Source organism: Salvelinus alpinus, chromosome 9 (assembly GCF_045679555.1).
Source record: "Salvelinus alpinus chromosome 9, SLU_Salpinus.1, whole genome shotgun sequence".
In the NCBI taxonomy this organism is placed as follows: Eukaryota; Metazoa; Chordata; class Actinopteri; order Salmoniformes; family Salmonidae; genus Salvelinus; species Salvelinus alpinus.
In genome coordinates, this window is record NC_092094.1 from 34,799,841 (window position 1) to 34,811,790 (window position 11,950).

Sequence of the window (11,950 nt, forward strand, 5' to 3'; positions counted from 1 at the left end):
TTCACCACAGGCGGGCAGGCCAATACGACTGGGAGTATTCGCCTTTTTCTGGAACATCACAGTGATCGCGGCGAGTTAGTTGCAATTGTGTTTCTATTTCCGGAAACATTCGTGCGATGCTAGTGCATGCAAAAATTTTACTTTTAGTTGAGAGCTTGATAGTTTTACACTGACAGAACCGCACAAAATCCTAAAATCGATCAACATGACAAGCATTTTATGTTCAGTAAAGGCTATCACAATAATTGGATGAAGAGGCAGTTTTTACAACAGCAATGTTTTGAACACCAACCTATACGTCAATCTGAATGTAACTGTGGAGCCCCATACGACCTGCATCAACCTCCTAAAGTCTTTGCGGCTCTGGCTCAAAGAGTTGAACCTAAAGAAACCACCAAAACGTCCCTTTGTGTGCTCCTACCACTTCTTAAGAAGCATCGGGTGTTGTCAGGCAGTCATCAGTGACAGGTAAGCCACAGGCTTGAGCAGTTTGCTTGCTCTCATTCTGTGTCTCTTGCTCTTGTATCTAAGCACAGTCCCATAATAGCACAATTTATTTCCTCTACATCTCAATTAAAAATTCCCATTTTATATATACTTAATTATTATGATTATTAAATATTATTAGGAGCGTCCATGCAGTATGGTGTTTTATTGTATAGTTTTGTTATTAATTGTCCATTGACTTGTTTAACAAGCCATACTGATTTCTTAACAAATGACACAACAGGCTCAAGTGTTCACCAAATTGACAGACCAATTCCTGATGACACTGATGAGGCTGAAGCTCTGCTTGCTGCAGCAGTACCTAGCAGAAAGGTTTGGTGTTTCCCAGAGGATTGTCAGTCGAGAGGTTAATTATTGGATTGACATGATGGAAGAGAATCTGAGGGAGTACATTCCATGGCTGCCAAGGGAGACCATCTGTGCTACAATGCCACAATGTTTTAAGGACCTCTACCCAGGAACAACCTGCATTATTGACTGCTCAGAAACTGCTTTACAGAAGTGCAAGAATCTGGATTCAAGGGGGGAGTCATTCAGCCATTACTACGCCCAGAACACTATCAAGTACCTGGTGGCCATTGCACCTTGTGGTCTAGTGATGTTTATCTCCTCAGCATATGGAGGTAGATGTAGCGACAAATGTATAACATCGGATTCAGGGTTCCTGGAGTACCTTTGTCCAGGAGATGAGGTCATGGCTGACCGGGGCTTCACAATCCGTGATCTGCTACACGAGAGGAAATTTAACAATCCCAGCCTTCACAAAAAGAGGTGCACCGCTGTCAAAGGAGGACACCACATGTACAAGACGGATAACTAACGTAAGCGTTCATGTGGAACGCATAATTCAAAGGCTCAAACGGTTTAGAATCATCTCACAGAAAGTGCCAATCAACCTCTCATCTAAAATGGACAAAATAATTTGAATCTGTGCTGCCCTGAGGAACCTGAGTGGTGACATCATTCATGAAGATGCTGAATGAACTGACCAGTCAAATGCCATTCACAGGGTCAATTTCACAATATGAATTAAAGTTGTCAAAAGTTATGTTAAAAATAAATGTAATTTCATTCTGTAACAACTTGACTCAACTATTTGTTTGACATTAATATTAATAAAAAACAAAACCATAAAAAAACATTTCCACAATACGGTTACTGTTGATGCATTAAGTCAGGATTTTTAATTGAAAACCATTTGTTAATAGTAACTGCAAACAGGAGACATCTGACTACATACTTCTAAAGAGCTGAATATATTTGTCACTTAGTGACAATCTGTCTGCCTGATGCTCCTCAACAATAAATGGCAGCATGTGTATAAAGTAGAATGCCTTCAACCTCAGGACAGCCTCTGCACAGAACTGTGTATCATAGGGAACAGGGATGGCAACTTGCTGGGAAGGAGTCCAGATGAGCACCATACTTTCTCTAAGCCCTGTGCAAAACATACCAATTTTCACCTGCATTTAGAAGCCACGTGGCCCATGTGGTTGCAGTTGGGGTGTGCCCTCCACCACCTTCACATCACTTTCCCATTGAAGACATCATCCAGAGAATCATAGCCCTTCCACATGACAGGACACTTGATCACTTGAGTGGGTTGAGTCACTGACGTGATCTTCCTGTCCGGGTTGGCGCCCCCCCCCCCTTGGGTCCGTGTCGTGAGGTAGATCTTCGTGGGCTATACTCGGCTTTGTCTCAGGATAGTAAGTTGGTGGTTGAAGAAATTTGAACATCTTGGCCATGTTCTGTTATAATCTCCACCCGGCACAGCCAGAAGAGGACTGGCCACCCCTCATAGCCTGGTTCCTCTCTAGGTGTCTTCCTAGGTTCCGGCCTTTCTAGGGAGTTTTTCCTAGCCAACATGCTTCTACACCTGCATTGCTTGCTGTTTGGGGTTTTTGTACACCACTTTGTGACATCAGCTGATTTAAGAAAGGCTTAATAAAACATTTGATTGATTGATTGATCTCCAACAGCTCGTTGGAGTTCCGCACTCCGTCAGGGCTTGCTGATAGCCATGGCTCTTCAACACTGACAACAATGCCTCTGTCGTCCACAGAGTATCCACAGTCTTCCAGCCACTGGGAGGCCATCGGCTCATTATCTTTCCCATAGCATGTGGCTGCATTCCGTCGGAACCTGGGATGCAGATGCTTCTGGAGAAACTTACCAGGGTTGGGGGAATTCACTGACAGGGACCTTCTTGACTAAGCTTGCAGTAACTCGACTCGTTAAGAACAAATTCTTATTTTCAATGACGGCCTAGGAACAGTGGGTTAACTGCCTTGTTCAGGGGCAGACTCACCTGGACTCCATAAACCTACCTTGCTTCACCAACATGTGATTTGACAGGATACTTACAGATTCTCCACATTAATACAGCAGTTCTGTTGATCCACAAATACATGTTAACATAACCAATATATCATGATATTCTCAATTCAGCTTTCATCCAACAAAACGTTTGGTCTAACTGCTATGTTACGCCTGACTATTTTATCATTCTGTGTCTAGGTAAGGCAGTATTGTGCACTTTCATCTATAAAAGGAACGAAGAAAATAGGCAATAAACATCAATTACAAGACCAAGTAATGAGGCGATTGATCATAGATATCATCTGAGAACGATTTCATATAACGTTAGTTTATGGATTATAGTAACTGTCACCACAGCACATGTAGGCTGCTTGTATGCTGTAATCGCTTATGTTAAGTAATATTAGACATGCAAGTGACTTTGCTTATTAGCCTACCTTCCACAAAATTGAGGCTGCATGGTGCATGACTTTCCAAGGCCAGCGATACAAGTGCATCCAGCTGTCTCTACTGATCCGTTGTTGGATACAAGTACTGAAGCAGAATGGTAAGAGCTGCTTGATTGGCTGGGCTGAACATCGGCCTTTAAAAATACCAATCCTTTTCCCTCCTTCTGGTGAAGAACTCAGCCCACCTCACCACTGTGGAGGTACTGATAGGCCTCTGTACTCTTGTAATTTTTCATAGTAGAACCATCCACTCCCAAGGAGAGCATGAAGTAATTAAAAATGTCCCCGTAGGTAATTTCAGGCCATTTTATTATGTCAACCACCCAATTATTAATCATGGACAGATGGGGTACGGTGATACCATCCGACCTCAGAAGAGCCATTTGTGTGTTCCCAAACGTGAGCTATGTTTTGTTTTTGTTTATTTGTTAAGTGTTAATGTTGTGTGTTTTTTAATTATCAGCTGGCCACCGCTCTGGGGTAATTTGCTAGCGTTGACGGAAGTTGTGAAATGGAAACACAAACACAATCGCGTTCGAATGGAACTGTGTCAAGTGGTCGGGGCTGCATAAGGCGAATAGCAAGCTACTGTATGAGGAGTGATGGTTTGGTTACCAAGGCAACTACTGTAGCTATCTAGTAAACTTGCTAGCTAGCACTAGGAGCACCGGAATTCCATAGCTACTAGAATGGCCATGATTGGTCATTCTGACGTTGATATTTCAATTGTGTAAATATTCCATAATAAATAATTCATTGCTAAATTAATTATGTTAAAATCGTTCATAAGAAACTTTAGGACACCAAATGTAAGTTGTTATCAGTCATAAAATGTAATCATTAATTCAGAAGCACATAGACTGTAGCTAAATACTAAAATAAGACAATAGTGTATTTTCTGACTATAAGACAGCAGTTGCCTGCCCAGCTGGTCCGTCCAAACTACAGCAAAACTATATTGATACTAATTTCACACATATAATAATAATAGATGTTGCCTAAACCAATGTTTCCCAGCCCTGGTCCTTGAGGTATGTTTTTCCAAGGCTACAACAAAAATGTGTACTGTTGGGGGTACTGGAGGATCAGGGTTGGATAACACTGGCTTAAAGACAAGATTAAATGGATAGTCTGATGGGTGAAAATGTTATCAATTGTCAAATAGAGAATGAAGAGACTGATGACCAGCACAGCATGCATTGACAAAGAAGGGAATGGAGCTTACCAAATAGCACTTCTTCTATATCATCCTACACAGGTCCATGCAGGCCAAATGTTTTAATTGCTATACCCTTTCAGAAAGATCAGATTCCAAGGTTTCTAATTAATCTATTTTTGCCAAACTACTATACAAATTGCTCAGGTGGTCTCTGTTTCAAAATATACTTTTTACTAGTATAACAATGGCTCTGTGTGAGTTCCTCGTGTGAGTTGGCTACTGATGACAATGTTTTATTCCATTATATTCTTACTGTAAAATAAATGCATGTTGACTGTGGTAGGGTAGGGCCTGTGATGTCTGCTAATTGAAAAGTTTATTTTATTGGCATGGCACAGCCATAGCCTTGGCTACTAAGCACAGATAAACACAACTCAAAACATACTATTCTGTTCTTTTGAAGTAAATTGTCTTGTATCATGCTTTTTATGACCTTCCTAAACAACATCTTAGTGGATTTCTTTGTGATTGTGTACATTAACACTAGAAAGGCAGAGAACATTATATTGACTCAAAGCTAATTTAAATGTTTAATTACTCTACCATTTTTAAAGTCATGCCCCCTCCTCCTTGACATTTCCTAAATATGTTTATATAACACACTGTCTATGTTAGAATTTTAAAATCACAAACAGAGCTGGAGTTATAACCAGTTTCATGAGGGCATGTCATTTTTTGAATGTCTTTCCTCGTTGCCCCTCCTTCTCCCAATAGTAGGGACTGCTCTGCTCCTTCTCCCAATAGTAGGGACTGCTCTGCTCCTTCTCCCAATAGTAGGGACTGCTCTGCTCCTTCTCCCAATAGTAGGGACTGCTCCTTCTCCCAACAGTAGGAACTGCTCTGCTCCTTCTCCCAACAGTAGGGACTGCTCTGCTCCTTCTCCCAACAGTAGGGACTGCTCTGCTCCTTCTCCCAACAGTAGGAACTGCTCTGCTCCTTCTCCCAACAGTAGGGACTGCTCTGCTCCTTCTCCCAACAGTAGGGACTGCTCTGCTCCTTCTCCCAACAGTAGGGACTGCTCTGCTCCTTCTCCCAACAGTAGGGACTGCTCTGCTCCTTCTCCCAATAGTAGGGACTGCTCTGCTCCTTCTCCCAATAGTAGGGACTGCTCTGCTCCTTCTCCCAACAGTAGGGACTGCTCTGCTCCTTCTCCCAATAGTAGGGACTGCTCTGCTCCTTCTCCCAATAGTAGGGACTGCTCTGCTCCTTCTCCCAACAGTAGGGACTGCTCTGCTCCTTCTCCCAACAGTAGGGACTGCTCTGCTCCTTCTCCCAACAGTAGGGACTGCTCTGCTCCTTCTCCCAACAGTAGGGACTGCTCTGCTCCTTCTCCCAACAGTAGGGACTGCTCTGCTCCTTCTCCCAACAGTAGGGACTGCTCTGCTCCTTCTCCCAATAGTAGGGACTGCTCTGCTCCTTCTCCCAACAGTAGGGACTGCTCTGCTCCTTCTCCCAACAGTAGGGACTGCTCTGCTCCTTCTCCCAATAGTAGGGACTGCTCTGCTCCTTCTCCCAACAGTAGGGACTGCTCTGCTCCTTCTCCCAACAGTAGGGACTGCTCTGCTCCTTCTCCCAATAGTAGGGACTGCTCTGCTCCTTCTCCCAACAGTAGGGACTGCTCTGCTCCTTCTCCCAACAGTAGGGACTGCTCTGCTCCTTCTCCCAACAGTAGGGACTGCTCTGCTCCTTCTCCCAACAGTAGGGACTGCTCTGCTCCTTCTCCCAACAGTAGGGACTGCTCTGCTCCTTCTCCCAACAGTAGGGACTGCTCTGCTCCTTCTCCCAACAGTAGGGACTGCTCTGCTCCTTCTCCCAACAGTAGGGACTGCTCTGCTCCTTCTCCCAACAGTAGGGACTGCTCTGCTCCTTCTCCCAATAGTAGGGACTGCTCTGCTCCTTCTCCCAACAGTAGGGACTGCTCTGCTCCTTCTCCCAACAGTAGGGACTGCTCTGCTCCTTCTCCCAACAGTAGGGACTGCTCTGCTCCTTCTCCCAACAGTAGGGACTGCTCTGCTCCTTCTCCCAAAAGTAGGGACTGCTCTGCTCCTTTTCCCAATAGTAGGGACTGCTCTGCTCCTTCTCCCAACAGTAGGGACTGCTCTGCTCCTTCTCCCAACAGTAGGGACTGCTCTGCTCCTTCTCCCAACAGTAGGGACTGCTCTGCTCCTTCTCCCAATAGTAGGGACTGCTCTGCTCCTTCTCCCAACAGTAGGGACTGCTCTGCTCCTTCTCCCAACAGTAGGGACTGCTCTGCTCCTTCTCCCAACAGTAGGGACTGCTCTGCTCCTTCTCCCAACAGTAGGGACTGCTCTGCTCCTTCTCCCACCAGTAGGGACTGCTCTGCTCCTTCTCCCAATAGTAGGGACTGCTCTGCTCCTTCTCCCAACAGTAGGGACTGCTCTGCTCCTTCTCCCAATAGTAGGGACTGCTCTGCTCCTTCTCCCAACAGTAGGGACTGCTCTGCTCCTTCTCCCAACAGTAGGGACTGCTCTGCTCCTTCTCCCAATAGTAGGGACTGCTCTGCTCCTTCTCCCAACAGTAGGGACTGCTCTGCTCCTTCTCCCAACAGTAGGGACTGCTCTGCTCCTTCTCCCAATAGTAGGGACTGCTCTGCTCCTTCTCCCAACAGTAGGGACTGCTCTGCTCCTTCTCCCAACAGTAGGGACTGCTCTGCTCCTTCTCCCAATAGTAGGGACTGCTCTGCTCCTTCTCCCAATAGTAGGGACTGCTCTGCTCCTTCTCCCAATAGTAGGGACTGCTCTGCTCCTTCTCCCAACAGTAGGGACTGCTCTGCTCCTTCTCCCAATAGTAGGGACTGCTCTGCTCCTTCTCCCAATAGTAGGGACTGCTCTGCTCCTTCTCCCAACAGTAGGGACTGCTCTGCTCCTTCTCCCAATAGTAGGGACTGCTCTGCTCCTTCTCCCAATAGTAGGGACTGCTCTGCTCCTTCTCCCAACAGTAGGGACTGCTCTGCTCCTTCTCCCAATAGTAGGGACTGCTCTGCTCCTTCTCCCAATAGTAGGGACTGCTCTGCTCCTTCTCCCAACAGTAGGGACTGCTCTGCTCCTTCTCCCAATATTAGGGACTGCTCTGCTCCTTCTCCCAATAGTAGGGACTGCTCTGCTCCTTCTCCCAATAGTAGGGACTGCTCTGCTCCTTCTCCCAATAGTAGGGACTGCTCTGCTCCTTCTCCCAACAGTAGGGACTGCTCTGCTCCTTCTCCCAATAGTTGAAGGTGCCAAGCCCAGTTGATAATCACCCCGATAATTGCCTCGAAACTGAACCTAAACTATAGCGAAACTAATTTCACACATACAGCATAACAACAAATGAAATAAATGAAGTATAGTATGATGGGGGGGAAATGGGTGTTGATGAGCAATGGGAAGCGAACATGCATAATTATGTAATCACCAGTTGTGAATGAAGAACAGGGAGGGACATTCTATTGCATTCATCTATTCTAATTGTGATCTCAAAATGGTGTACCCTATATCAGTGCATCGAATACAAGCAGTTTTATTAGTCTACTCTAGGCCCACTTGGAGTAGGCTACACAGTGAGAGCATGCATAATTGCAAGACCAAGATGAATGGATGCACATGCTGCGTTAACGTTGCTGCAAGATCTGAATGAAAACGACTCAGATTGCAGGGAAGAAATGGATCCTGACATCTCTGATGATTATTCTGATTTATGCAGAACGGCTATCCATATCTGGGAAAGTATCCATATCGGCCAGCAGGAGAGCGAGTGTCAGATCATGTTTCGGATCAGATGGCATGGCTGTACTCGGTGAAAAGAGGAACTCGCCTGCTGGCCTGTTGCGGTTTGTTCTACAACATGCTTGACTTGCTGATATCAAGCAGTGCATGACCAAACAACAAGCTCTCAGTCGCTGGATTAGATCCAGAGGCAGATGCTTAAGCCCATCCACCATAATGGGGGGTGATAAGGGCCATAATTAATCCCAGTGAAGCTACTGATACCTCTCACAAAGTCACCTAATGCCTTCCTAGCACCATAAAATACTGTGATGAATTAACATGGACTATCAATGGAGACAAGTTTTTTTCTAAGGCGTCAAACTGCCGACGCGTTCACGTCACATGACACGTAAACATCATGTAGACGTACGTAGTGTTCAAGTGTTCACATCATGTAACATGGCACTGACACGTCACGTGTCAGTTTGCTTGTAAGTTTATTACGAACGATCTTACCATCAACGCCTTAAAAAAGTCTACATGTGTTACGCATCAAGTGTCTGTTTAGTTTATTATTAAAGATCTCACCATGAACGCCTTGCAAACGTCTACATGTACATTATTATGTAAAAAATCTTTGTCATTACCAGAGTAATCTAATCAATTTCATTTGTTGATTTAGCTAAAATAGGCCTATCACCTCAATATAAAAATTATTAGGCTAGTTGATATTGCAGCCAGCCACCATTGCTGTGTAGATAAGCCTATTTCTCACATCAATACAGACACAATGGCTTCTTTGTTGGAGGTATCCCTATTCAGAAATAAGAGGTGGCCTAGGTCTCTAGTGGGGCATTCAAAACAACTCGGAAGTTGGCAATCTCTGACTTCCGACATCAGTGCGTTCAAGACAACTGGGAACTCAGACCGGGATTTTTTTGGTTTTGAGCGGTTTCCAACTTGGAATTCCAATTCAGAAACTCTGGCATATTTCTCTGGCCTGAAAATCACCGATGTCATGATTTGACCAAAGACCACTACCTAGTTTACCGGATTAACAGACACAATCACTGTCACCATGCAATCCTTAGGCTATATATTTCTGTGGAGATGTCTTATGGTTAAAATCAGGGCTCGAATTGAGGGGGTATGTGAGGATATAGGCCTAACCCTTGTCATAGAGACGGGCAAAAAGCATATGCTACCACTTGTCTGCTTAGCCATAGGAAAAGCAACAGTTCAGATTATATAAAGCGAACTAGGCTATAACAATGATTAACTCCACAATTATTTTAGCATAATCTACTAGCCTATCGAAGGTCTTGCTCAGCCTCAACATCACAGGAAAATGTGGTTGGTTAGTTAAATGCTCTGCAATTTAGAGCTATGCCTACTGCAAAATACCAAAAGTTAGATCACTGCACCTGTACATAGCCCATCTATAAATAGCCCAAACAACTACCCTCCCCTACTGTATTTATTTATTTTGCTCCTTTGCACCCCAGTATTTCTCAGTATTTCTACTTTGCACATTCATCTACTGCAAATCTACCATTCCAGTGTTTAATTGCTATATTGTATTTACTTTGCCACCATGGCCTATTTATTGCCTTTACCTCCCTTATCTCACCTCATTTGCTCACATTGTATATAGACTTATTTTTCTACTGTATTATTGACTGTATGTTTGTTTTACTCCATGTGTAACTCTGTGTTGTTGTATGTGTCGAACTGCTTTGCTTTATCTTGGCCAGGTCGCAGTTGTAAATGAGAACTTGTTCTCAACTTGCCTACCTGGTTAAATAAAGGTTAAATAAAAAAAAATAAAAAAACATTAATGCTACTTACCTTACAAATCACAAGTCAGCTAATTTCCAATCAATTCATATGCAAGTACATTTGATTGATACACTGGCTTGTCTGGCTGGCATATTTTCATTTTAAACAGGCCTTCCCTTATCTAAACTGAAATAATATTATTTCAGTAGTCCTCAATTATGATTTATTTTTTTAAATAAGCTCATTAGTACACCCTTGCGGTTGAAAATATATCTATTGTATGTCTTATGATACAATAATTCATAATGTTGAACTAACAAACACCATCAAGGGATACGTTACAATCTACAATAATGAACACCTTATGAAACAGCTGTGAAAACCAATCAGGCAATATTTTAGATTTAAATACATAAACGTTGATTTATGAATTCTGGTGTGTGGAATAGAGAGGTGCTGTGTGGATGGGAGGTTCTGCCTGTCACTTGTTTTCAACAGGTAGTCAGTCTTGGAAGGTGGACTCGAAGAGGGAACCTGCAAAGTCCAGGCACTGCTGCCCTCTTTGCAGTGCTAGTGTTTTTAGCTAATCTGTGCATCTCACATTATGTGCCCAGTTTGATCGTTTTCTTGCTCTTTCTTAGCAGATAATGACAACATGGCAATAACAGCTGATGTGATGAAAAGTCAGAGGGTGCTTGGTAATGGAGGACATCAGGTGGATCTATGTCTGGGTGTTAGGCAGAACCCCTAGGTCCTGGAGAACAGGAACAGAGTAAAGGGAACAGGGTAGGAGACAGACGTAACCAAGCAAACACAGGTTAAAGGATTATCAGGTATGTAAAAGTACAGTTATTGAATTATTTAATTTAAATGTTTGATTAGACATGCAATAGTGTTAATGTCAGGCAGAAAAGAAAGGATACCTGTCAAATTGTTTATGTCAGTGGGGCTGATAAGGGAGGCAAGGGATTGTCCTTGGAAAAGATAGAGAGATGAGTTTTGTGAGAAACTCCTGGGTGGTGTCATGACCACTGGAGTACCTACCTGGAAGAGGCGGTTACTTAACGTGACCCAGTGGTTAGCCTTGAGATTGACTATTTGGAGAAACCCCTGGGCCAGTGTTGGTACTGCTGACAGCATGGCGATGCCACCCACCACGAGGCGAAAAATGCAAATAGTTATCATCTGCAATTTTTATATTAATCTTAACGGATGGTGACCCCAGCTAGGAGCGAAAGAGCACCAAGCTTTCCCAGGTCTCGCCTTCCTTTTGTTCTTCTTCCAAGCCAAGTCATTTGCCCGGATGTCGAAGCACTTAGTCCTCTTGATTCTCCTCCGGCGGCTCTCCTTCTGTTTCTCCTGAGCCTTGTCCATGTTCAGTCTCACCTTGAGTGATTATATAAATAAATGCAATTATATTATTACAAATACAGCTCTTATATATATCTTGGAAGGCCACAAAATAAATTTCACGACGGACAATCATTTCTACCTTGTCAAAAACCTCCACATCCTTCTCAGTCCGTGTCTGAAGGGGGTCCTCGAAGGCGTTCTGATCTGGTTTGACAACTTCCACCACATCAGGTGGAGTATCAGTAATCTCAAAATACATTATACAAAAATAGCAATAGAAAAACACTAAGTCAATCACAATTTTTTTTATACTACAGTCTATGCAATAATTGTATATACAATTGCATTGTTTACCTCAGTAAACAGCTGCAACTCCCATCCGTACAGCAGGCGATAGGGTGAGTACTCTGGAGGCCTGGACGCTGCTGTTGTGTGCAAAGATAATTACCTTCAGATTGTCCTTCCACCATTCCTGGTATCCGTCAAGGGACTTGGCCATGACAGTCACCATACATCTACAAGTTCACATTATACACTGCTCCAAAAAATAAAGGGAACACTAAAATAACACATCCTAGATCTGAATGAATGAAATATTCTTATGAAATACGAAT

General features: G+C 43.7%; 1 pseudogene; it reads left to right on the plus strand.

Moving 5' to 3' along the window:
• Positions 1–718: 718 nt before the first annotated feature.
• LOC139530947 (uncharacterized) lies at positions 719–1,490 on the plus strand (annotated as a pseudogene).
• Positions 1,491–11,950: the final 10,460 nt, after the last annotated feature.